Raw genomic sequence first — 27,493 nt, 5'->3', positions numbered from 1 at the left:
TATGAGGAATTAGATTATCAATATATTAAAACGGCAAACCAGGGAGAGATTTGCTCTTTCGTGGAGACCTTAATTACAAAAATGTCATCAGTGCCTCGATGGAAAACGTTCCTGGGTATTGAGGAAATTAGTAATATGTCCATGAATACTGAGGAAATAAGTAATATGGAAAATGTCCCTGAATACTGAGGAAATTAGTAATATGGAAAATGTCCCTGAATACTGAGGAAATTAGTAATATGGAAAAAATGTCACTGAATATTGACGAAATTAATATGGAAAATGTCCCCGAATATTGAGGAAATTAGTAATATGGAAAATGTTCCTGAATATTGAGGAAATTAATATGGAAAATGTCCCAGAATATTGAGGAAATTAGTAATATATCCCTGAAGACTGAGGAAATTACTAATATGGAAAATGTCCCTGAATGTTGAGGAAATTAGTAATATGGAAAATGGCCCTGAATATCGAGGAAACTTAGCATTACGGAAAATGTCCCTGAATATTGGGGAAATTAGTAATACGGAAAATGTCCCTGAATATTGAGGAAATTAGTATTATGGAAAATGTCCCTGAATACTGGGTAAAAATTAGTAATATGGAACATGCCCCTGAATACTGAGGAAATTAGTAACATGGAAAATGTCCCTGAATATTGAAGAAATGGGTGTACGTAAACGAGTGATTAGCAACTGGTAAACCAGAGACACATAGGACTGAATATAACTGAGGAATGAAAATATAAACAAAGAAAAGATGAACAATAACTACGAAAGGTATAACTTGAATAGGTATAACCTGATTTACACACCTAAAATCAAGGAGATATTCAATAAAGGAGGATTGCAGTTATTCTGGAAGAATGTGGATAGAACGCTAAAAGTTTATTTAAGAAAAAATGAGATAAAGAGAACTGAATTTGCTTTATAATGTACTGGGAATTTTTTTAAACAAAAGGAACAAAGAAATATGCTTGTGATACAACATTGAAGCATTGAATTATAAGAAAACTGATTTACAAGTTTATTTATTTATCGCCTTTTCCCAGAACTTGTCTCTCGATGCAAGCTGGTTTCCCTCTGAAATCACCTTGGGTTTATATAGTCTGCTGACTCTTTCCAGAAGGGTTTTCTGCTGAAGAGATAAAGAAAAAAAAAGAGAAAGAGATAATTGTCCTTTTGATTTCAAATCATCTCCATTTCTTCATCAACCAAATTCTAAAAAACGATTCTTTCTTCCTAGGAATTCTCTCTCGTCGCCACCCCTGATAAACCTCCGTTTATACACTAGTGTGGACTGAAATAAAAACCTTGCTACAAAGACCAGTTCTCGTACAGAGTTTGAGATTTTCCCTTACGGCTCGCGTCTCTCGAGACAAACGTGAACCAGTCAGTGGCGCTACTTAATCCAGAGTGCTTTTTGGGACATGTTCCACTTGCGGCTCAGCTGAATTCGAAAGACTGTACGTGTGCCAAACGGAATTGAGGGTCGCTGCTGATGGAGTATTAGGAAAAAGAAATACCTGGTCGAAGAGAGGTTAGACCTCTTTTTGGACAAATGACAAGAATTACAAAGATAGGAAAAACATAATTTCGGTGCGAACGTTGAGAGAGAGAGAGAGAGAGAGAGAGAGAGAGAGAGAGAGAGAGAGAGAGAGAGAGAGAGAGAGAGAGGAGAGAGATAGATTTCGCAAGTCTCCGTTGCGGTGCTATTCATTCTTCAAAAAGTAGTCTTTAAATCATAACGCGATACGTTAACGCTATGATTGTAAAACAAATTAATAGATTAGATGAGTGATTAAAAAAATTCTGAGAAAGAAAAGTAAAACATCTATAATGAGGTGTAGCAAACAGAGCATTAGAACATGAACAATATACCGACTAAAACTCAGTTTAATGTAAGAGAGGTCATCACATCATAATAATAATGGAAAATGGAAAATTCTTAAAAAATAAGAGTTCAAAGACCTGAGGTGAACAAACAGGGAGTGTATAAATAAATAAATATTGTGAGTAGATGCGAATAAACTGCTTCACGTAAAAAAAATTGTATAATAATACCCTTGACATTGCAGTGACTTACCATTTATTTACCTGAATTCAAACTAGGAAATGGAGAACGATGTAATATACTAGGTATGAGTAGGATAAATTTACATGAATAGCATAAAAACACCTTTTGAGAAAATTCCTTTTTGGTGAAAAGAAAAATTCCTTCAAAATTCCAGATGATCATAAAATCTCAGGCTACACCTTCAGAGGCCTTCTTCACCCAGATGGAGATGTATGGAAAGGCGAGAGGGTATGGTATATGGGGCCATAAGCTACTTCACTTTGTTTGAATTGTAAGAGAGAGAGAGAGAGAGAGAGAGAGAGAGAGAGAGAGAGAGAGAGAGAGAGAGAGAGAGAGAGAGAGAGAGAGCACAACAATGAATGCCTAAGTTGGGCGTGTGTGTGTGTCTGTCATTTTGTGTGTGTGAGAGAGAGAGAGAGAGAGAGAGAGAGAGAGAGAGAGAGAGAGAGAGAGAGAGAGAGAGAGAGAGAGAGCACAATAATGAATGCCTAAGTTGGGCGTGTGTGTGTCTGTCATTTTTGTGTGTGTGAGAGAGAGAGAGAGAGAGAGAGAGAGAGAGAGAGAGAGAGAGAGAGAGAGAGAGAGAGAGAGAGAGAGAACAATAATGAATGCCTCAGTTGGGGGTGTGTGTCTGTCATTTTTTGTGAGAGAGAGAGAGAGAGAGAGAGAGAGAGAGAGAGAGAGAGAGAGAGAGAGAGAGAGAGAGAGAGAGAGAGATCCTAAGTTGTCCCTCATGAGAAAGAGAAGATAAGAGAGAGCGTGGGAGTTGTAATTCACTGGTCATAAATATTTCACATTTTCGTGCCCACGGGAATAGAAATCCCACTAACTGGCGAAAGAAAAAACTAAGTGGCTTTCGAAACGATTTGCCAAAAAACTTTTGAAAATGCTAATAAGAAATGTAATGAAGAAACGGGGTTTTCTGTGAACCTCTGAATCCATTTTTGTCCAGTGAGAAAGGTAAAAGTTTATTCTCAGTGTCACCACGTAAAAAAAAAAGCCTAGTTCAGATTTTCATTCAAGTAAAAATATTAGACGGGAAACAAAATTTGTCTTTTAATATTCACAATGATGTGATTTTGTTTTAAGCAGTCTCCATTTACCAAGGTATTAATTATTGCGAATAGACTGCCTGCTTTTTGATTATACGTAAACGTATCCTTTATTTATATTGATATATCTGTAAATGACTGATGAAACACTGGCAGAAAAGATAATTTAAATTCGTACTATTAAACTAGTACCAGTGCTAGGCAATTAACGGCGACTATTGTCGTTGGATATAACCACAAGCATTGTCTGAATACAAAAATTAGGAATACCGTGGTTGAAACAGCATTGTGGACAAATAATTAAAATGACATTATTCAAGAAGTTATTAAATTCAAACGATAGCTTTACATAGATATCCATCAATAACTGCATATTCCAAATCGCATAAATTTCCCAGATTAATATTTCAGCTGACTGATGTTGTTTCAGTTGGAATGATATATTAAACGGATTAATCAGGACATTAGTTATGATGCAATCCATAGCCATTGACATTTCAGACGTAAATGGTTTGGGAAATTTATAACCAATGGTTTTATGTCGATTTACAAAATGATGTATTTGGGAGAGGGTATATCATGATTATGGAAAGGGATAAGAGGTTGTATATATATATATATATATATATATATATATATATATATATATATATAGTTATCCCTAAGCTAAGGGGTCGGTTGCCTTGATGGATATTTTCTAAGTATTTCTGTCAAAAGCATTTTCCTCTTCTGAACATTCTTCTCCAAATCATTCCTCACTTGACCACGCGATCTAATCCTTTGCCTCCCTTATATCCCTGACAAGTTTCATCAAATTCTTCTCCACTTCCTTCTCACTCATTCTCACCACATACCCAAACCATCTCAGTCAGCCAAGCCTCCCAAATCGCACCTCAGCATCCTCGTCTCTGGTCGCTCAAGCTTCTGTTCCTCCTCGCTGTAAATTGGTAACTGTATCTATTGGGGTCAAATAAAAGGGACCTTGTAGTACCATTTTTTATGGAGTACTCTTATGGAGTGCCATTTTTATGGAGTACTATTAAGGAGTGCCATAATTATTGAGTTATTGTTATATTTCTTAAATTTATAACTAATATGATCGGCAATTCCCATAACTTGTCATCTTTAACCTACATCACTCCAAATCACAAATTCAAGTAAATAATGAATATGTTGAGTTATTAATAAAATACTTCGATATTCTTTAAATCTATCGTATATCTTTACGTGACAAGGACTCTGATCACAATATTACACGTAAGGGTGGATCATCTGAAGGCAAAATTATCTATAATCATTCGACTTTCATATTTAATCATAAAAATGAACCGAATCATAAAATATAATTGTCACCCACTTTAGATTTTGTTAAAATCTATGTGTGTTATAAGAGTTCAATTATATTCCTGTAATGACCTTTAACAAACATTATCTACCTCCCACATTTCTCACGAACAACAATTCAACAAAACAAATATTCACACTACTTGAAATAATTACCCACAAGAATATTCCAAGAGAAACATTTTCCAATCACTGAAAAAACTTCAGACAAAAGTTACGAGTATTATCCGTCAGTGGAAGGGTAATACTCCTTATAAACTAAACTTTTCCACTCTGCTCTATTTATTGAATATTATTTTCGCGTCTTGCGGGGTTCAAACACATCAAAGTCAGAGCATAATTAGGGAGGGATTCCTCCGCATCGTGAGACTAATTAATTAGATGGGGCGATTATTCGAAAATCTGGTTAACCTCTTGACACATTTCGTGGTATGGGGCTAATTTTGAAGTTTGATTATGTCCAAATAATAAGGGGCAATGCCATTAATATAAACTAAACTAGAATAAGAAAAAAATATATAATTACCAAATGTGTAAACACACACACACACACACACACACATATATATATATATATATATATATATATATATATAATATATATATATATATATATATATATATATATATATATATATGTATATAATATATACACACACATATATACATGTGTATATATGTATGTATATATATATATATATATATATATATATATATATATATATATATATATAGAGAGAGAGAGAGAGAGAGAGAGAGAGAGAGAGAGAGAGAGAGAGAGAGAGAGAGAGATGAGTGGGGAATGAATGAAAAGACAGACGGGGAAGTGAGGTTCAAAGACTGAGGAAGGGTCGATGATGAGTGGGGTAAGACTAAGTACCCTAAGAGTGCTTATCCGAACGAATTCGTAAATCTTGACTGGCTAGGTCTGTCTATGTCCTAAAATTCAAGCGTAAAGTGCCTTTAAAATCTGTGTTTGGACATGAAATTTTTGATCAAAAATTAGGGGAGGGTGTGGAAAACTCTTTTTCAAAGTACCATACCAATCAATCGATTGGTTTGAAAGATACTGGCAAAAAACGATGACTCAAACTTCCTGAAATACATAATAGTCGCCAGAACTTTTTAGCCTTCTACTTTACCTCCAATCCTGCTGCCTTTGTTCAATCTTGCTGTGCAACCTCTCTGACTATTACTTTTTAGCGCCACCGTGGGGTTTCTCTCAGTTCCACCTTTAGATCCTAATACTTCATATCCTTTATTTCCTGTATCTCTTCATCATTATCCCTCTTTCCACTTTCTCAGGCACTGAGTGGCCGCCAAAAATCCCCAGGTGCTTGCTCTGACAATCTAAAATTCACAAATCAATCCACCCTTTTTAAGGCGTCTAATACTTATTAAACATTAAAAACATCTATTTTTTGCTGTTTGGTGAATCCACGAGGTGTAGAGAGTCCCCCGGGAACCGCTACTTATTTTCCAAATGATTAAGAACAATTTCCATTAGAGCTGTACCTGCGTTCAACCCCCTCAAAACAAATCAGTAATTCTAATGAAACAGACGCAAATGTTTTCCGGGCAACTGCTCGTTAGCCACTCATATTAAATATTTCCCGACCAGCCGACGATGCGTGAGGGGTCCATTTTGGCAAATGAACAAGAAAAACAATATGCGCATCTCTCTCGGTTGGGAAAGCACTAATCAGTCGGAATATCAGTAATGAAAAATTAAATACCATGCTCCCCCCAAAAATTAACGAGATATCGCAGTGGGAAATAATTACAGATAATTAAAACCATCATTATGAACTTTGGTATTAAATGGTATTTTTTTCTTTACCCTTTTTCAAATCAAAATGCCCTGTTAACAGCATAAGGCTCTCATATAGCCTCTTGTGTTTGGCGAAAAGCCCGAAATATGTTTTGCACACATAGCACATACCCACATACACACACACATATCAATATGTATATATATGTGTGTGTGTATTCATATAATATATATATATATACACATATATATATACATATATATATATATATATATATATATATATATATATATATATATATATATATATGTATATATAGTTGCAAACTCTCTTTAATATCATATATCTTTACCTTTGGAATAAGTTACATCCAAAGGAATAATAAGTGTTCCTACACTGACCAGTCTTGCCACAAGTGCTTTTCGGGTTTAACTCATAAGAAAAAGGGACTTATCAATTCTCACCTGTATTCTTGTCTTATTCAGGTACTATACGTACACTAGAAATCATCCCATGTTGACTTATAAATTTGCAAAACTTTATTTTTTGAAAATACTAAGGGCAAAATATCCCTTAATAGAATACGCTTTACTTGGGGCATAACTTATACCTAAAAGAAATTGCATAAAGTTAGTGCACGTTCCTTAACCCATATATATATACATATATATATATATATATATATATATATATATATATATATATATACTTTTATATATATACCTATATATATATATGTATGTATATACATATACATGTGTGTATGCATGTTTTTCTCTCTCCCCTCTCTCTCTCTCTCCTTCAATTTGCATCCAATGCCGCATCTCTGTCAATGAAATTATTACAAATCTCTCAAAACATTTTCTTATGGACTTCGTATGCCTGCATTCAAAAGTAATAAAAATAAAGTAAAAAAAAAAACAGCTAAAAAAAAAGGTATTTCGGAAATGGTCCAGCGAACTTTTCGGACGTGTCCTGCAAGTATGATTGAATATTAAGCCTCGCAGGAAGTCCCTCGTATTCCCTCCATATTATGGATATTGGCTCCTGATGGAAATGTTATTGGCTGACGTGCGGAGGCAAATATGGTCGCTTTTCGCGAGCGTAAGGTTGATGCACCCAGGAATATTCTTATGATTAACAAGGAATTTCCTATTTTTAGGAATATTCTTAGGATTAACAAGAAATTTCCTTAGGAATATTCTTAGGATTAACAAGAAATTTCCTATTTTTAGGAATATTCCTAGGATGAACAGGAAATTTCCTATTTTTAGGAAAATTCTTATGATTAAGAAGAAATTTCCTATTTTTAGGAATATTCTTAGGGTTAACAAGAAATTTCCCATTCTTAGGAATATTCTCAGGATTAACATGGTATTTCCTATTTCTAGGAATATTCTTAGGATTAACAAGGAATTTCTTATTTTTAGGAATATTGTTATGATTAACAAGAAATCTCCTACTTTTAGGATTACTGTTATGATGATTAACAAGAAATTTCCCATATTTCTCCAGGCTGTCCCGTGTTTTTACACCTCTCTCTCTCTCTCTCTCTCTCTCTCTCTCTCTCTCTCTCTCTCTCTCATTTTTTCAAAGAACTGAAACAACATTTTACATTTTTTCGAGTTAAAATCGAACTTTTAAACATTCGTGGAACAGGGATATACTTTTCATGCAGAGAGTGAAAGTAAATTATAAAATAAATTTGAGCAGAAAGCAATTAAAAATCTTTTATGGTTAGAAAAAACACATCACTTACTTACGACACTGTAGCTGAAATCTATTATCTTTAGTTGCTAAATAGAAAACGTTGAAAAAAAAAATAAGCGTGTTCAATAAGACTTCCTCATAAAGTCTGAGAAACCATTAATTTTCTTACTTCTTCACGCCCCTAAGATCGAGGTGAAAAAGACTTGGAGAGAGAGAGAGAGAGAGAGAGAGAGAGAGAGAGAGAGAGAGAGAGAGAGAGAGAGAGAGAGAGACTTCGGGTGTTTATCTACTTTAAGGTCCAGAACTTTGTCCTCACTTGGACGCAAGCCACATCAGGTCAGATTAAAGTCGGGGTCTTTTTGATCAAGTATTTTGCTTAGCCAATAACATCGGCCTTTCATTTAATGATAAATATTTAATTTCGGATATACTCGTTTGTATGATATGCTGAATAACATTTATGCTTTCTTTTGGAGATAAAAATATATTTGAATAATTATATTCAAAATCTACGTACACAAACACACACACACACACACACACACATATATATATATATATATATATATATATATATATATATATATATATATATATATATATATATATATATATATATATATATAATATGAGTTTGATTGTATGCTTGGGTGTTTGGTTAGTGGGAAAAATACAATGCAGACAGTTACAGCCACATTCATTACTGCTTAGTATTATATTAACTTCGTTATGTCTCATAAATTACCAAATTAACCTTTCCCAAACGCAATTTCGAATGATTATCATCCCGTTGCCATACATTACAAATTTTAATTGTTCCAAACGTAACCAGATATTACGCATGTAAGTATAAAAAGGAGCCTATTTAAAATCGAAAACCAATTTGAACATAATATTTATTCCTATGTGAATGGCGTTTTAATTCCACATTCTTTGTATTTTCCGAGGTAGATTGTAAAGTTAAAAATATAAGTGTTTTTTGTCACACACGAGTGGAAAAAAATCAGGTAAAATATTATATTCCTTTTTATTATTTCCATTATTTTGCAGTCAGGTTATTTTAATGATTTAGAGGAAAAGAGCTGTGGTGAAATAATGGTTTCAGTTATATCTGTTTTGGGAAATCGTGTGTGAGGTATATCGAATATTTAGGTTTATTTTCTATTCTTTATTGTTATGAGGTATGAATCCTTTACAGAATATGACAGGCAGTGAATTTTTACGATTGAGATGGAAGTGACATGATCATATCTCTCTCTCTCTCTCTCTCTCTCTCTCTCTCTCTCTCTCTCTCTCTCTCTCTATCTCTCTATCTATATATATATATATATATATATATATATATATATTGAAATTATATAGTTTATTTCTGTACCATTAATCTTCACCTCAAGTAACTTAATAAAACGAATTGAGAAAAATTTATCCTGAAAGTTGCAGCAATTACCCCAAATGATAAGTGTCAACTAGAACCATGAAGTTAAGAAAACATGAAATTAGGTTCAAGTTGAGCAGAAACGTAGAGAATATTCACTCGGCGCATGCGCAGAGAAAACACCACCTCCCAAGGACGTCCGGGTCGTCTGAACGTTGCATTAAAAGGCTCCCCTTAATAAAACAGAAAATGTTTTTTCTTTCCCCGCTGAGGATTAAGAGTCGACGGAATGTTTTCTTAAGTGTGGCAGAGTCGACTAAGTTCCCTCATTTAACCGAACTGACTTCAACTCATCTTAAGAAGAGGGAAAAAGGAAACAACTTTCACTCTTCAAAGATTTGAATCACTTGGCGCTTTTCGAGAAGACAAAGAATCTGTAAACGCTTATCAAGTCCTCTGCTCCGTTGCATTATCGCTTCTTTTTTTTTTTTTTTTTAATTAGGGAATTTTAAAAGGGTTTGTATTTTTTTTCTTATCTGCGAATGCGCAGTCGTATGGAATTTCAGTTTCACGATAAAAGTTTTTCAAGTAATGTGATTGTGGTATATATATATATATATATATATATATATATATATATATATATATATATATATATATATATATATACATATATATATACATATATGGTATGTGTATATATAATATATATATATATATATATATATATATATATATATATATATATATATATATATATATATATATATATATATATATATATATATATATATAATATATATATAAATATGTATATATATATATATATACTATATATATATATATATATATATATATATATATATATATATATATATATATATATATATATATATATACACAGTATATCCTCAATTCCCTTGCGTAAAATAATGGGGAAAGTCTATGCAACTGCGTATTCGCAGATACGAAAAAGTGCAAACCCTTTTAAAATTCCCTAATTAAAAAAAAGAATCGATAAAGCAACGGACCAGAGGACTTGATAAGCGTTGACAGATTCTCTGTCTTCTCGAAAAGCGCCAAGTGATTCAAATCTTTGAAGAGTGAAAGTTGTTTCCTTTTTTCTCGTCTTAGGATGAGTTGAAGTCAGTTCGGCTAAATGAGGGAACTTATTCCACTCCGCCACACTTAAGAAAACATTCTGTCGACTTTTAAACCTCCGCAGAGAAAGAAAAACATTTTCTATTTTATTAAGGGGGACCTTTTAATGCAACGTTCAGACGACCCAGACGTCCTTGGCAGATGGTGTTTTCACAGCGCATGCGCCGAGTAAATATTCTCTATTTTTCTGTTCAGTTTGAACCTAATTTCATATTTTCTTAACTTCATGGTTCTAGTTGACACTTATCATTGGAGGTAATTACCGCAACTTCCATGATAAATTTTTCTCAACTCGTTTTATTAAGTTACTTGAGGTGAAGATAAATGGTTTACAAATAAATAATGAATTTCATTAATTATCGAATATAAGTTTTATTGTATTACCGGGCCTTATACTAAAAATAGCATTTTTCCAATATATATATATATATATATATATATATATATATATATATATATATATATATATATATATATATATATATATATATATATACATATGTATATATAGTACATATATTATATATACATTTATGAATATATATATATATATATATATATATATATATATATATATATATATATATATATATATATATATATATATATATATATATATTTTCGAGTTCCTGATGTTGAACAAACGAGTGAACTGGATATGCTAAAATATCTGATTTAAGCAAATGTCAAGTAATGAATGGAGAACTAAATAAAAAAAAAAAACAACGATAATCCAGTGAATAGAGAAACTATTAAGAAGTAAGATAAAGGAAATAAAGGAATATTATTCAAGAAAAGATCGAAAGATTTTTTTACCGACTGAACGAACGAAGGTGAATAACAAAAGTATATCATGAATGGGAGTCAATTTATGAAGTAATTGCTCAAAATGGCTATAGTGAAATTAGGCTTAAAGCGTATACGAAAATACAGTGAATTTTAATAGTTTATTTAGTAACAAATCACAAGCTGTAATGTTAGAAACCTGATAGAATTTGATTGATAGTTTGATAGTTTTTCCCCATGATCAATAAAAAAAATGTTATATATTTCGCATTCGCCAGTCTTTTTGTATGGCCAAATCGTTCGTGTTCACTATTTCTATTAATAGTGTAATGGAAATATCCTCTTACCTCATTAAACTGCAGTTTTCATAAAAAATATATTCATGCAAACTTTTCCAAGTCTCGTTCTTTACAACCTTGGGCAAATACCAATGAACTAGTTGCCTTTTTATACACTAAACTGAAAATTTTTCTAACACTCGATTTGCATGTTACGGGTCAGCCGTTTCAGGTGCAGAATTACGTAAACAGTTTGCATAATAAGAGTGTTTGAGAATTATTCCTGAAAGAAATATTTTGAAACCGGTTGAGAACTCGACGTCATAAAAAAAAAAACAAAATAGCGTGAGAGGTAAAGATGGCGTGACGAGAATCGCATAAACTGGGATTTGACGAAATTGGATTTGTGTCAAAGGGGAAGCAACATGATTATCTGTGACGTAACTAGACCCGAGGGGAGAGGAAATGAGGGGAATGTGAGCTCGTGCAGGCAAATGATTAGTTTGAAAAGAAAACATGTTCGTTTTGGTAGCGCAATTGAAAATGCGTATTCAACGCTGAACCTAATAGGGAATTATCTTCTACGTACTTTAAGTGTTTAGCGTTTTGGGCTACTAAACTTGTCCCCAAAAAGAATGACGAATTGCGTACAGGCCCTTGTGATGAGAAACTTCCAAAATATCAGCTGCTTCTTACACCCCACAATGGAGGCTCACTAACACTGGATGAAATTCCTTACGAAAAATCTGGGCCACTCGCTTCTCCACTGCTCAAAATTTCTCCCTTCCTGGACGCTCACGCCATCTGTCCTTTCCTTTACGATGTCTTCTTCGTCCTCGTCACGAGGAAATATACACTCTTATTTCTTCGTCCTAGCATCATTCCTATGGAATGGAAACGAATACGAAATTTAGGCTTGAAGCCAGGCGCTGGAATCAGAGGGATTACTCAGCGCTACAATGAATCTGGTCCGAGACGAATAGATGTGACAATGAATTTATAAATTAAGTCAATCAAATAAAAGAATGATTTCAATTACTGCGTCCGCTGAGATGAACCTCTGTTTCTATGCTAGAATCGTCCCTTTATCAAGAGGACGATCAAAGTCACACGACGCTGAATATCAGGGGGTCGCCGACCTTCACATCTTCACCGACTCTTTCAGCTTCAAAGTGGCTCGAAAATGGACGTCCCAACGTGACGACTAATTTTCCGCGGACCGATAAAAGGAAGGTGTTGCTGAAGTCTAATCATCTGGTCAATTGCCTTCTAATCATACGGCATCGTGGCAATGGATGCGGAAATTTGTTATTTCTTGTCGTTCCTTGATTTTTTTGTGCTCTAGAGAAGAGAGTTGTGGAGCCTTAAAGATATATCATCTAAGATACTAGGGCTTGGTTTTAAAGAATCCTTGTTAGTCGTTTCGTTTTTTATATCATGATTCCTTATATTTTTTTCATCACTGCTTTTTGTTTGATGGAATGATCTAAAGCATATATTTTTTAAGCTTCCTACGAAGTAGAATTTAGATTCATGTATTTGATAGAGGACTATTAATGCCAGAGTCACTCCGAAGAGGTTTTTTAAACCTTAGACCTAAGGCTGGTTTATTTTCTTCTTATTCAATGAAATGGGGTTTAATAAATTGACTGTAAACGATATATGTTACATATTATATGGATACGTGACCCATCAACGTAATTCATGGGTTCTCGAGGGCCATGGCAAGAATTTATGTGGGCTGTAGTTTTCACAATGGTTATTTATTAATATGGGGCTCAATGTCATTTATGAATTTCCTAGCGAACATGTCTTTGTACTTGACCAGATACCTGCATGCAGATATCAGACAAAGGCAGAGAGAGAGAGAGAGAGAGAGAGAGAGAGAGAGAGAGAGAGAGAGAGAGAGAGAGAGAGAGAGAGAGAGAGAGAGAGAGAGAGAGAGAGAAATTCATTGGATTTTTTTCCATGATGCTGAAGAGAGAGAGAGAGAGAGAGAGAGAGAGAGAGAGAGAGATTTTTCTCCATGAGGCTGAAGAGAGAGAGAGAGAGAGAGAGAGAGAAATTTATTGGATTTTTTTTTTCCATGATGAGAGAGAGAGAGAGAGAGCTTTTTTCCATGATGCTGAGAGAGAGAGAGAGAGAGAGAGAGAGAGAGAGAGAGAGAGAGAGAGAGAGAGAGAAAGAAATTCATTGGAATTTTTTTCCATGAGGCTGAAGAGAGAGAGAGAGAGAGAGAGAGAGAGAGAGAGAGAGAGAGAGAGAGAGAGAGAGAGAATTCACTGGAATTTTTTTTCCATGATGCTGAAGAAGAGAGAGAGAGAGAGAGAGAGAGAGAGAGAGAGAGAGAGAGAGAGAGAGATCCACTGGAAACACTCTTCCACGATGCCGATGAGGAGAGAGAGAGAGAGAGAGAGAGAGAGAGAGAGAGAGAGAGAGAGAGAGAGAAGAGACAAATTCATTGGAAACTTTCTTCCACGACGCTGAAAGCTGTCAGTAACACTCGAAGCGGCGCGCTCGCCTCTTGAAATCGCAAACGGCCGACGGAGAATCAATGGGGACAAAATTGGATGTCACGAATTGTCACCGGGGCAATTTTAGGATACTTCGTACCTCGCCGTCAACGTTCTCATTCGCCGCGAATAATAGGACTTTTGCTTGCTTCTTGCATTCCAGCGGTCATAGCGAGGCCGTCCCTTCCTCCGGGATTGAAAAACACTGACGTGAGGGGCATTGGGATGGTAAGCAATAAGAGTATGATTTGATGTAAAAGAACATCAATTCTTGATTATTTTTATTATTCAGAAAGTGAAACCCAATCATACAGAACAAGCCCACAGGGGCCACTGACTTGTAATTCAAGCTTCCAGAGAATATGGTGTTCATTGAGAAGAAATAAGAGGAAGTAAAGGGAAATATAGAAAGATGAGATCTCACTTATTAAAAAAAGAAAAATTAAACTGATAAATTAATAAATAGATAAAAATGTATTAAAATGCAAGGCGAATAGTGTTAGGGCAGTAAAACATTGGATCTTCTCTTAAACTTCTTTAGTTACAATTGAACCTTTGAACCTATAAGCTGTAGGTCCCGTTGCTAAGTAACCAACTGGTTCTTAGCCACGTTAAATAAGTCTAATCCTTCGGGCCAGCCCTAGGAGAGCTGTTAATCAAGCTCAGTGGTCTGGTAAAACTAAGGTATATATTTTTTTAACCTATCAAGCATTAAAAAATCATAAAACTTCATTATCATCATAATTACGATCATTATAATCTTTCCCAGCCCTATGCGATGCAAAGGGCCATTGTGATATTTCCCAAGTTATATTCTAAAACTACTGAGGCTAGAGGGCTGCAAATTGGTATGTTGATCATCCACCCTCCAATCATCAAACATACCAAATTGCAGCCCTCTAGCCTCAGTAGTTTTTATTTTATTTAAGGTTAAAGTTAGCCATAATCGTGCTTCTGGTAACGATATAGGGTAGGCCACCACCTGGTCACGGTTAAAGTTTCATGGGGCGCGGCTTATACAGCATTATACCGAGACCACAGAAAGATAGATTTATTTTCAGTGGCTTTGATTATACGCTGTAGCGACTGTACAGAAAACTCGATTGCGCCGAAGAAACTTCGGTGCATTTTTCACTTGTTTAACTTTCGTCATATTTTCAGTATTTAAAGAATTATTTCTCTACTATTTGCTATTTTTCACTCCCTTCACATATGGACAGTCGACTTACTGGTAGTTACTTGAGCGAGATAATGGATTACTTGGCCGGTTCCAAATTAATTTGTCTCTGCTGAATAATAATGATGATAATAATAATAATAATAATAATAATAATAATAATAATAATAATAATAATAATAATAATAATAATAATAATAATAATAATAATAATAATAATATGGGTGAATTACTGGCAGAATGCAGTAGCCCTGAAAAATCAATTATCAAAAAAATGGAGAGATCTATGCAAATTGAATGCAACTGATGCATCTATCCCTTCAATACTACACGCTTAAAAGATGTTCTGCTATCTACGAATAATAATAATAATAATAATAATAATAATAATAATAATAATAATAATAATAATAATAATAATTTAAAAGCCACAGTAGTGTTAAAAATATTTATGTGCAAAGTTAAAAATATTTTAATTCTCGATATTATAGCCTGGTTACAGGGTCGTCTTGTTTCACAACAATAATAATAATAATAATAATAATAATAATAATAATAATAATAATAATAATAATAATAATAATAATAATAATAATAATAATAATAATACATACATACATACCTCGTACATACAAACATGCTTTGTTTAAAAAGTACTGCTTTTCCCATGTTTTCTTCCATGACCTTTATTTTTCCTTTTGTTCTCTAGTAAGAAAATTGAAAGATAATTTCAGTTTAATTAAGCTTGAGAGAAGGGTCGTACTACTAACACTACTACTGTTAATAATGTTCACCTCCTTCTAGACTGTCAAGAAAGGATAGAAAATTACCGCTGAAAAATCATCGTCAAAATCATGCAGAAAATGCAGAGCAAAATAGTAATTTCGAACCGTGGTCCGCGCCACAAAGGCCTTGCAATACTACATAATTTTGCTTTGGTGCGTCTGGATTAGATGTGGGTTGACACAGTTGAGAATTCCGGGGCCTTTTGTCTCTTTTGTGCAAGAGCCAAATTGCGAATTTCATGGCCGGTGGATGTTGAGGAGGACAATGCCTTAATCAAATCAGTCTGAGCTCTGGAGACTTTGACATGAAAACATCACCGTCCAATTTCCTTGATTGCCAACTCTGTTGTGAAATGGATGGAGTCGTTCGCGCCTTTAAAAATACTAAGTATTGGCCCGGGAGGAGGGGGAGGGCTGTCAGTACACCTCACGTGATGCACTGTAAGCATTGCTAGAGGGTGTTTGCAGCGTCCCTTCGGACCCTAGCTGCACCAACTTTTGTTTTTTACTTTGCCTCAATGCATGCTTTCTTTCTTCAATCATGGCGTCCAACATCTCCAACCGTTATTTCTTAATGCAGTTGTTGGGTTTTCTCCCAGTTCCATGTTTATATCTTGTATTTCATCTTTTTTTTTTAACTTTCATCCTATTCTCCAACCACTCCAACTTCCACTTTATATTGTCACCAGCACTGAATGGCCGACGGTGCCCCAGAAATAAGACATTCAAAGGGCACACTTAGCAGCTCCACTTATTATATGTAAAACTAAATGACTTAAGAATCGATAAACGATATTATGTACAATGAATTTCCAAGCTGTCAAGAATGTACTGTTTTAGGCGGTATTTCTTGTATGATTTTCCTGACCTAGCGTCAGTTTTAATACTACTCAGCTTGCTAGGAAAAGTCCTAGCAAACTGAGTAGCATTAAAACTGATGCTAAGTCAGGGAAATCATAAAAGAAGTACCGATAAAGCAGTACAACCTTACAGCTTGGAAATTCATCGTACGTAATACCTTTTATCAATTTTGGCCACAACTAAAATGTGGAATTGTTTGCCGAGTCAAATTGAGGAATCTTCTGATCTCCAGATGTTTAACTGAGGAACAAATTCATTCCATCTCTTTGCTGACGTCTCCTGAATTTCAAGTGTGTCGAGTTTATTTATTCCTCATATCTATTTATTTATCAAATTTTCCTAGAATTTCTCTCTCTCTCTCTCTCTCTCTCTCTCTCTCTCTCTCTCTCTCTCTCTCTCTCTCTCTCTCTGAAGGTTGATTTCACTTTGAAGCCTCCTTGGGTTTATGAGACCCTGCCCATAAGGTTTGTCAGCTGAAGATTTAATGAAGAAAGTGACGAAGATATATAATCTTTTAAAAGTCAGAAAAGGCTTGACAGTATATATGTTAGAGGGAATATGTGAAATTTGTGGAATGAGCAACTCGTTTAGGAACATTTGATCCCCGAGGGCTGGTACTAAACACGGCGAAACAGTGATTCATCTACACTGTTTTGCCGCGTTCGGTACTAGCCCCTAGGGAGTCAAATGTGTTTCGCTGTGTTTAGTACTAGCCTCTAGGGGATCAAATGCACTTACGGACATTTGATCAACCAAGGGTTAGCACTAAACATGGCAAAATACATTAAACACCCCAAGGGCTGGTACAAAACATGGCGAAACAGTGTAAATGAACCACTGTTTCGCCGCGTTTAGTACTAGCTCTCGGGGATCAAATGTTCCCTGTAACATATATGAGAAATGTTACGATCTGGGTGCCTGGGGACACCTACCTAGGAAGCGGAAGGAATTCGATGTTCAGATCACATTTTCCCTGATAAATTTCCTCGAATTATAAATAACATATTACGCATAATTTACGTACCTAGTATTGCCGCTTCCTGAAAGCCCTTCAAGCCATAGTATATTGAATAAAAGTGCTCCGTGTAACCTCTCTCCGCCTTTGGTGCCAATGCCTGAGTGCCGACTGCAATTGCAGGATCAAATAGGTTCCCGCTAATCCACATTTAATTTATACATAAAATGTTAATTGCCAGTGGCGTGCTTATAAACGCGCACAATGTTCACTGTCCCTCTAAGTGCTCTTGTAGTAATATAGGAACAAAGACCGCGATGGAAGGTATTTGAGAACTTTTATAGAATCCCAGCATTAATGAATCTCATATCGCGTTTCTAAAGGTCTCATGACACCGTATTCTGAACGGTTAGTTTTTACCGGCAGCCAGTTAGCCTACTTCTCTATGCATCCATCACCTACACTTATTTGAACATGGAATGGGTGCTCCACTTAATCAGGCCAGGATAAAACAAAAGGTGCTCTCTCAGTAAGAAACTCAAGTACGCCTGACTGGGGAGGCCAATTATCACGAGGGGTGTAAAATAGTAACATCATTTGAAGAATACATTTTCAGACCAGAAGCTGTAGAGACAGAATTAGATTACTATCATTTGAAAATTATATTTATATCAAACTTCCTTCTGTTGTTACAATAATTCACTCCAAGCTTTGGTGCAAAACAGCAAAATTAAATTAAGACATAAAAAAACCAGTTTGCATTTATATCTAAATACTTCCTCCCCTGTTGTTAAAATGAAATCACTCAATTAACGCTTACTTTTATCATCTCAGTTACATTTCAATCAACGATGTATTCATGTGCTATAATATATTTTGATTTTTAGATTCCTACCCCTATCGCATTATTGCTTCACATGAACTCGCTCAGATAATTTGAAAAACAATGAAAAATGGGAAAAAATATAACTTCGGCAAGGTAGAACCACACGAAGAAAAATAATTGCAGAGATACTTTTTTGTGTACAAAAATCAGGAAGAAGTTCTTAACTCAATATGTAATACTTCTGGGAAGAACAATTGGTTTTTCCTCTGTCACGGTGTAGTAATAAACCATAATGTGCAGAGAAATTATTTTCAGTGAAAAAGGCACCAATGGACTTTCCATATGTTATGACTGCTCAGTTCAACTACGGAGCGAATTATGCGTTCATCTTATTTCTGTGTCCAAGTAACCTCGATACCATTCACTGAGGACACGGCAGAGTTAAGAGAGAGAGAGAGAGAGAGAGAGAGAGAGAGAGAGAGAGAGAGAGAGAGAGAGAGAGAGAGAAACTTGTACAAGCCTCACAATAGCTCTGGAATGAGTCTCAAAAATACAAGAAATATTGTTGACAGACCTTGCGTTGCATTCGGAGGGACTTATTTCTGCTCCACGGACGTGGGGAATTTTACGGCGGGGACGGGAGCCCCCTTGGAAAATTTCGCTTTGCATGAAGGCAAAATGCATGAAGACCGTCTTGATAAACTTCAACGGCTGATGGATCAACAATGCGAGTCGCATAGCTAAAAGGTTTCCCTTAGAAATTATGCAGGGAGTTTTTGCGAGTGCGATAATGCTTATTCTATTCTCATTGTGAACCAGAAAGAATCCTCGGGGGAAGACGCCCCCGGAGCCGAGATATGCGGAGCATTATCGCAGACAATGATTCGCTTCCAAAAATCGCTCAGACGAGGAGAAAATATTCCCGGTTCCAGAGTCACTGCTGAATTTATTTGATTTGTTCTGGGGAGTTTGTTACAGAATTGCATTAAACGTTGGGTTATGCACTGGGAATGAAAAATATCATACCATGAATGTTATGCAGGAATTCAGGCTATTTATTAGTATACTTAAAGATGATACAATGCAATAATGATTTTTTTTTTGTATTCTTTATGGCTGCTTTGCCATTTAGAATTTATTATGAATATATCTTAGCTATTTCATGGGCAAAAGTGTAAAATAAGCTTTTAAAATAAAATTCTTCCTAAAGCCCAGTGTAATTAGAGACTGGAAGAATCCGTTTGATATTATACAAATATTTCTATCTTCTTAAGAAAATAAAATCTTAGGGTCAATACAGGAGACTCAGGAGCCCTTTTTTAGGGACTGAAGAGTAATTAGTCCTAAATCCCAGTGTAATTAGTCAGAAAGAATCCGATTGATATTAAAGACAAATGTTTCCACCTTTCTTCGAAGATAAGATCTAGGTGTCAGTACAACGGATTCTTTAGAGACTGAAGGGCGATTCCTCTAAAATATGCAACAGATCTCATGGAATCTCGCTCCTGGAAACTGGGCACAAGCAGAGAAAGCGACTCCATTCCATCTGCGATAGATTTATCGTAACTTTGCCCGGGCACAACCAGAGGCTCTCGGGAGCTTATCTTTCAGTGTCAAATATCCTTGCAAAGTTCAGACTTTAGGATCCACTTGGAAGCATTATCATCTTAAGAAGGCGTAGGAAGTTTTCTTCATTATCTCTGTTGTCAAAGTTTCGGGGGCTAAAAATCTTTCACCGCGGATAATGTCATCCTCTAAGAAATGGGATAAATCACGGTGGTGGTGGTGGTGGTGTTGTCTTCAGAGTTGCTGACTAGAAAAATACGTGATAATGAAATTTCGGTTTCATGAAAAATATCTTTATAAATTATCGTTGGCAAGCTCATTTTGATAACACCAACGCCTGCACAAATAAAGAGTTAAGTTTATGTGATTAGAAAGTCAAACCATTTAACAAAACAGTAAATAATTACAACTAACGATTATATTAAGTTTTGCCGATGCCATAGTTGCGGATAAAAAGGTTAATGAAAACATTTTATTCGACAATGACGAAATACAACACTACCAGAAGCCTTCTCTTAATACTGAACACTGTGACAGAGAAATCATGAAAATATAGTAACGAACAAGATAGAAAATCCACCATCTCTTCCTCCTTGAGAATCAAAATGTTTCGTCCAAAATATTCTCCAACCCACATAGGGACAAACTTCCACCAAAGTTCGCTTATTCCCTCATTATCTCTAACTTCTCTTCTCACATCTCTCAACAACGGGAGCCTTTGTTCCACTTATGCCCCAGTTGAATAGTATACCATTACCCCCTGGTTCACCTTTCACCTGCCTAATTAGGTACAGAGTAAGACTAACTTACCTGTTGCAGGTGATACTTATGTATAGGAGCCGACTTCTAATTGTTGGCTGATAGTTTAACGCCGTAAAGGCAGACGGGTATCCTTGTTGTCTCAGGTACTTTCAGACAAAAGTTTATGATATTCTAGACAGGATCAGATTGTGGGAATATGGAGATGTGTATATATATATATATATATATATATATATATATATATATATATATATATATATATGTATATATATGTATATATATGTATATATATATATATATATATATATATATATATATATATATATATATATATATATATATATATATATATATATATATATACAGTGTGTGCGTGTGAATGCGTGTATATCGCGTATACCATAATCAGGAAGGAGCAGAGATTTTCAAAAGTAGTGTCGCATATTTCCTGTTTAGTCATCTTTAGTGTAATGGCAGTTTACCACTCAGAGTTGTATCTTCCTGCGTTTGAAATTAGTTTATGCAACCCTTTTTATTTCACATTCTTGTGGTAAGGTGGCACGTGTACTGCCGCTTTATCACCCTTTCTGACGATTATAATAATGACAAAGTTCATATGCTGCTCTCAGCGACCTTTCCTCCATCCCAGTAAGCAACGGCGTTGAGACTCAAGAAGAACTCTTACTGTGCGTTATCGTGCATCGACACTACAGCAAAAACATGCAATAAACACGTCGGCAAACTTGTCGCATACTTATCATAAACAGGTTGTAAACACATCGTCAACATGCAACATACATATCACAAACAGGCTGAAAACATTTCAACGGCAGTGAGTGGACAACAAACCTTTGTCAAATGTTGGATAATTGTATGAAACGTTGGTTAGGACCACCAATTAATTACCGACTTGTATCTAACTCGTTTGTGATGCGTGTGCAATATGTTGTCGACATGGTGGATAATCGTATGAAGCAATGGTTTTGATCACCAATAAACTGTTGACTTGTCTTCAACCTGTTTGTGATGTGCGTGCAATAAGTTGTCGACATGTGTTCAAGATATGCTTTACTGCAGTGCGTACACTATCCTAAGTTGACGACACGTAAGTCGACACGTGTCTTCGAAGGCCATTCGTGACTACAGAGAACCTCCATGTTTCATATGTAGAAACATAACCAACTTACACTCCAGGTGCTTTCGAGAGGAGGAGAAAGGAGGATCGGAAAACGCGGTTTATTGTTCTTGACATATTTTATATGCTTACCAACTCTCACTGTTAGTAAAAATGGTAACGAAAGCACCGAGCTCGGCATAATGAAGCAGTTTTCTGAAGAATAGGAAAGAAAGACATCCTTCTCTTGATTATGGAGACATCCTTTCGGTTCCAAGTACAAGCTTTTTGCTCGTGGTGCGGACTGGTCCAGGAATTATGAGGAGATAAGAACAAAACGCGAAATTCTTCGGCCGATAGTTGGAATCAGAAAGATCTGGGGGAAAGGATTAAACATCACGTAAAAGCAATTTTAATGTTTGAAGCCTGGTAGATTTAACAAGCGACTAATACCTGGGGAAAAATATAGAGAAATGACGAAAGGAGTGAGTGAGATTATGTATTTTTAACGAAGGGAAAGTTTAGTAATGTACAGAAATTATGACCATGCATTATTGGATAAAAATTTTGGTTTATATGTAGGCTATGTGAGAGAGAGAGCTAATGTGAAAAAATGTAAACTCTTTTTTTCTCTTTTCCTGCTCTTTCAGATCATCTGCTTGTGTGTGTGCGTGCGTTTGTGTACGTGTATGAGAGAGAGAGAGAGAGAGAGAGAGAGAGAGTATAGATCATCATCATACAATAAGCCAGCATTAGCTTTTAATCTAGGGCAGCCCGTGAGAGAGAGAGAGAGAGAGAGAGAGAGAGAGAGAGAGAGAGAGAGAGAGAGAGAGAGAGTAGACGTATTCGAGGCAGGGTACGGAAAGAGCTAAAATATAAATCTCACTGCGCTGCATTGCATTGCAAATTACCCGCATCGTAATTTTATTACCAGGACATACTCAAGAAGAATCTCCCGTTAGCGCGACGTAAAATATGCAAGGGAACTCTTGATAAACTCCACTAGCCACTTACTCAGCGAGGAAGTAAAATGAAATTGCCTCGCATCTTTATGCATATTTTTCGAAAACATCAGTTATTAATCGTCGACAAATGAAGAACATTGCTGAAAGCTTTGCATGACAAACTTCGCGTGACATTTCCTAAGCACTGAGTCGACCAGGAACTAGTTCATTTTCCGACCGGTATTTTTTTGCCGTTCTCTGACAACACGACAAATCTCGAAAGGTTTTCTTCATTGTTATATTATATTTTGATGTAGCTGATGCACAGATAGTGGAAATATGTTGTTTGCATTATTGCATTTTCTTGCAATAATTTTGTTAATATAGATATGTAAGTATATTTTAATGACATCTCAGCTTCTCGAATTCCTCAGAAATTTTCGGATCTAAAAGCCTTGTCATCCTAGTAGGGTAGCGCCGTCAGTGCACCTCATGCGGTACACTGTAGGCATTACTTAAGGTTCTTTGCAGCGTGCCTTGGGCCCCTAGCTGCAACCCCTTTCGTTCCTTTTACTGTACCTCCTTTCATATTCTCTTTCTTCCATCTTACTTTCCACCCTCTCCTGTTACACCTTTCGAACCTTTTACTGTCTATTTCCGTTTCAGAGCTGAATGACCTTATAGGTCCCAGTGCTTGGCATTTGGCCTAAATTCTATACTTAGTTCAGTTTAGTCATCCTAGTGGGAGAATAAGTGAAGTTTTAAAGTTTCATACGAACGAAAGGTTTCAGCTTTGCCACGAAAACTAATATAATTCTAGTTTATGTCACGTTTCTTAAAGTTTTTTAAGTATTGCCACGTCTGTCGCTCTTTAATCAATGACTCTCAAAACTTTTTCCGTTTTCACTTTTATAAATATTTACACTTAGATGTTATTGAGCCTGTCGTGAAATATTGTTTCTCTCTATTGCGTGAAAGCGCGCTGAAGGGGTAATTGAATTCTGTCACGTAGCTTGGGACTGAAGGCGAACAACAGTTTTATTATAAAACCTTCATTTACCGCTGGGATATGAAAATAGGATTGTCTCTTAAGGGTGGATGTGTCAGGATAGAGACCAGAAGCTGCCAGCGATGTCTAGATTAATCTAAAGATACTCTCTCTTTCTATGAAGATGGCGGAGTCTTAGATGCCTGGGACAACATGAGAGGGAGGGACAGTTAAGGGAATTCTTTAAACCTAGAGATCTCGAATTGCACCAGACCTGAATTCCTGAATTGCATTGAACAATGGCAATGGTATCTCTCTCTCTCTCTCTCTCTCTAAATTCCTGAATCGCACTGAACAATGGCAACGATAGAGCTCTCTCTCTCTCTCTCTCTCTCTCTCTCTCTCTCTCTCTCTCTCTCTCTCTCTCTCAATTCCTGAATCGCATTGAACAATGGCAATGATATAGCTCGCTCTCTCTCTCTCTCTCTAAATTCCTGAATCGCATTGAACAATGGCAACGACATAGCTCTCTCTCTCTCTCTCTCTCTCTCTCTCTCTCTCTCTCTCTCTCTCTCTCTCCGTGAGGAGGGAGGCCGTAAAATGCCTGATAAGATGCTTCGGATAGTGTCCTTGGAATGAAACCCAACCAAGAAAATGATCCCATTCTCGTTGGAACCGATTTCATCGTAAATTTGCTCTTAATACATCCGGGTTCCCGGAAAGTTTATATTTCGCTTTCGAGAGCCTCTCAGGAAATTCCGACCTCGGCTTCGCCGCTGGAATGCATTAGACTGGAGTATGTCCTTTTTTTTTTTTTTTGTCTTTTAGGAAATTCCAGACTGGAAAAAATGGGTCAGGCTGTATTGTATTTTTTTTTCGCGAAAGAATTATATAAAGACATTTAAAAGGTTTCAGTGGCGAGAGAATTATTAGTATTATTGGATTAGTTCTGTCGTGGGTGTGTATCTTCTGACGCTTATGATGTGATAACGGCTGATAAAATTTATAATATATTTTTATCATCAAAGAGAGAGAGAGAGAGAGAGAGAGAGAGAGAGAGAGAGAGAGAGAGAGAGAGAGAGAGAGAGAGAGAGAGAGGAGGGGGAACGCGAGTTGAAGTTGAGAAATATAAGCTGAAGAAAAAACTTTATTACGCTGAGAAAAAATAATATATTTTTAAAATCATGAGCGTTCTAATCTCTATGCAGACTCTTTTTAACAATTGCCCCCCATAATTAATTTCCATTCATGAATCTATGGCAGTTTTTTAAATAGACACTTCGAACAATATTTGGCATTTTCTCCCACTCTCCTCTTAAAGCTCTTTGAAAGATTCTATGGCAATTTTCTAAATAGACACTTCGAACAATATTTGACATTTTCTCTCATACTCTCCTCTTAAAGCTCTTTAAAATTCCCTTGTATACTTGTCGTGAGATTCTGTTTATATATCTTAAAACTGCAGCTGAAGTAATCTCCGTCTCTGTCTCCCACCGTTCTCCGCTTCTATCCAATTTCAAAATTGTCTTTACCTTCAAACAATCCCATCTGCCTCCGGAGCATAACGCACCTTATGTGACACTCGTGAAGTATTCATGGAAAATTCATGAAGTGAAAAATATAACGTAATCTCTTTTTTTTTATTTCAGAATTACCTGTCAGGTGTATTGTCTAGTATTACAGTGCATTGTGATATTTCCCTCTGGTTATATAAAAAAAGAATGGACGCAAGAGACACTATGATTTAAGCGCTGTTATGAAGGAAGTAAATGACCTCAGCCGTAAAAATCTGGTATGTTGATGAACTTATTTTATTCCGTTGAGAAAAGCTATATATATATATATATATATATATATATATATATATATATATATATATATATATATATATATATATATATATAAATATATATATATATATATATATAGTATATATATATATATATATATATATATATATATATATATATATATATATATATATATATATATATATATATATATTATTTCTATTTATGAGTTATAGTTGGGATGTTTTAGTGGACTTTAACTTTTTATTTACGTTTGTTTGTATGTATGTATGTATGTATGTATGTATGTATGTATGAATGTATGTATGTATGTATGTATGTATGTATGTGTCTGTATGTATGTATGTGTGAAATCATTGATTTTTAAGTTCTTATCTGTACGTGGGGACTGTTTTTTCTTAGTTTTAATAATTCCAAAAGAATTATTTTTCATTCATGTACTGTATATATGACCACTTTTAAACAGACACCTCAAACAATACTTGGTGTTATTAATAACAATGAATACCTGTAAAGTGTATTTGCGAACGCCACTTATTATGTAATCGAGTAAAACTGCAGCTACGCTAGAAAAATATGTGGTTGTGTGTGTGTATAATATATATATATATATATATATATATATATATATATATATATATATACATATACATATATACATATACATATATATATATATATATATATATATATATATATATATATATATATATATATATATATATATACATACTATACACATCTTATATATATAAATATATATATATATATATATATATATATATATATATATATATATATATATATATATATATATATATATATATATATATATATTATACATATACACTATTTACAGGTACACATATATATATATATATATATATATATATATATATATATATATATATATATAATATGGTCATACATATTCCCTAAAAACTGCAGTTTAAATCGACTACAGCTAAGTTTTTTATCATAGTAAAAGAAATGTGAAGCTCATTGGAGATTTTCATACACACTTTACAGGTATTCGTTGTTATTCAATAATACCAAAAAGTTGATCGAAGTGTCTTTTAAAAATGGTGGTAAAGTCATGAATGAAAAAGAAATTTTTGGGAATTATTAAAAATAAAAAAAGTCCCCGTGTACAGTTAAGATCAAGTTAAAAATTCATGGTTTTACATAAATACATACATACTGTACATAAATGGAAAGTTAAAATCCACTGAAATATCCCAACTATCATTCACAAATAGAATTTTTTTTTTCTTACCGGCATAAAATACGTTCTTCAATATACCTGATTTTTACGGCTGAGTACATTTACTTCCTTTACAACAATACTAAAATCATATTATTTGTTGCGTTCAGTCTTGTTTATATGACCTGTGGGAAATATGAAAACGAATTGCAGTACTAGACAATGAATTTCTTAGGTAACTCTCATAAAAAATTTGATTTAGATAGGTTGTTTGAGTCATTTCATGAATTTTTCATAAATACTGCATGAGTGTTACGTAAAATACGATGCTTACAACAGGCAAAGGGGACTGATTGAAGTAAAATAAATATATATATATATATATATATATATATATATATATATATATATATATATATATATATATATATAT

The sequence above is a fragment of the Macrobrachium rosenbergii genome, chromosome 29, assembly GCF_040412425.1.
Source record: "Macrobrachium rosenbergii isolate ZJJX-2024 chromosome 29, ASM4041242v1, whole genome shotgun sequence".
Lineage (NCBI taxonomy): Eukaryota > Metazoa > Arthropoda > Malacostraca > Decapoda > Palaemonidae > Macrobrachium > Macrobrachium rosenbergii.
Note: the sequence above shows the minus strand (reverse complement) of the source record.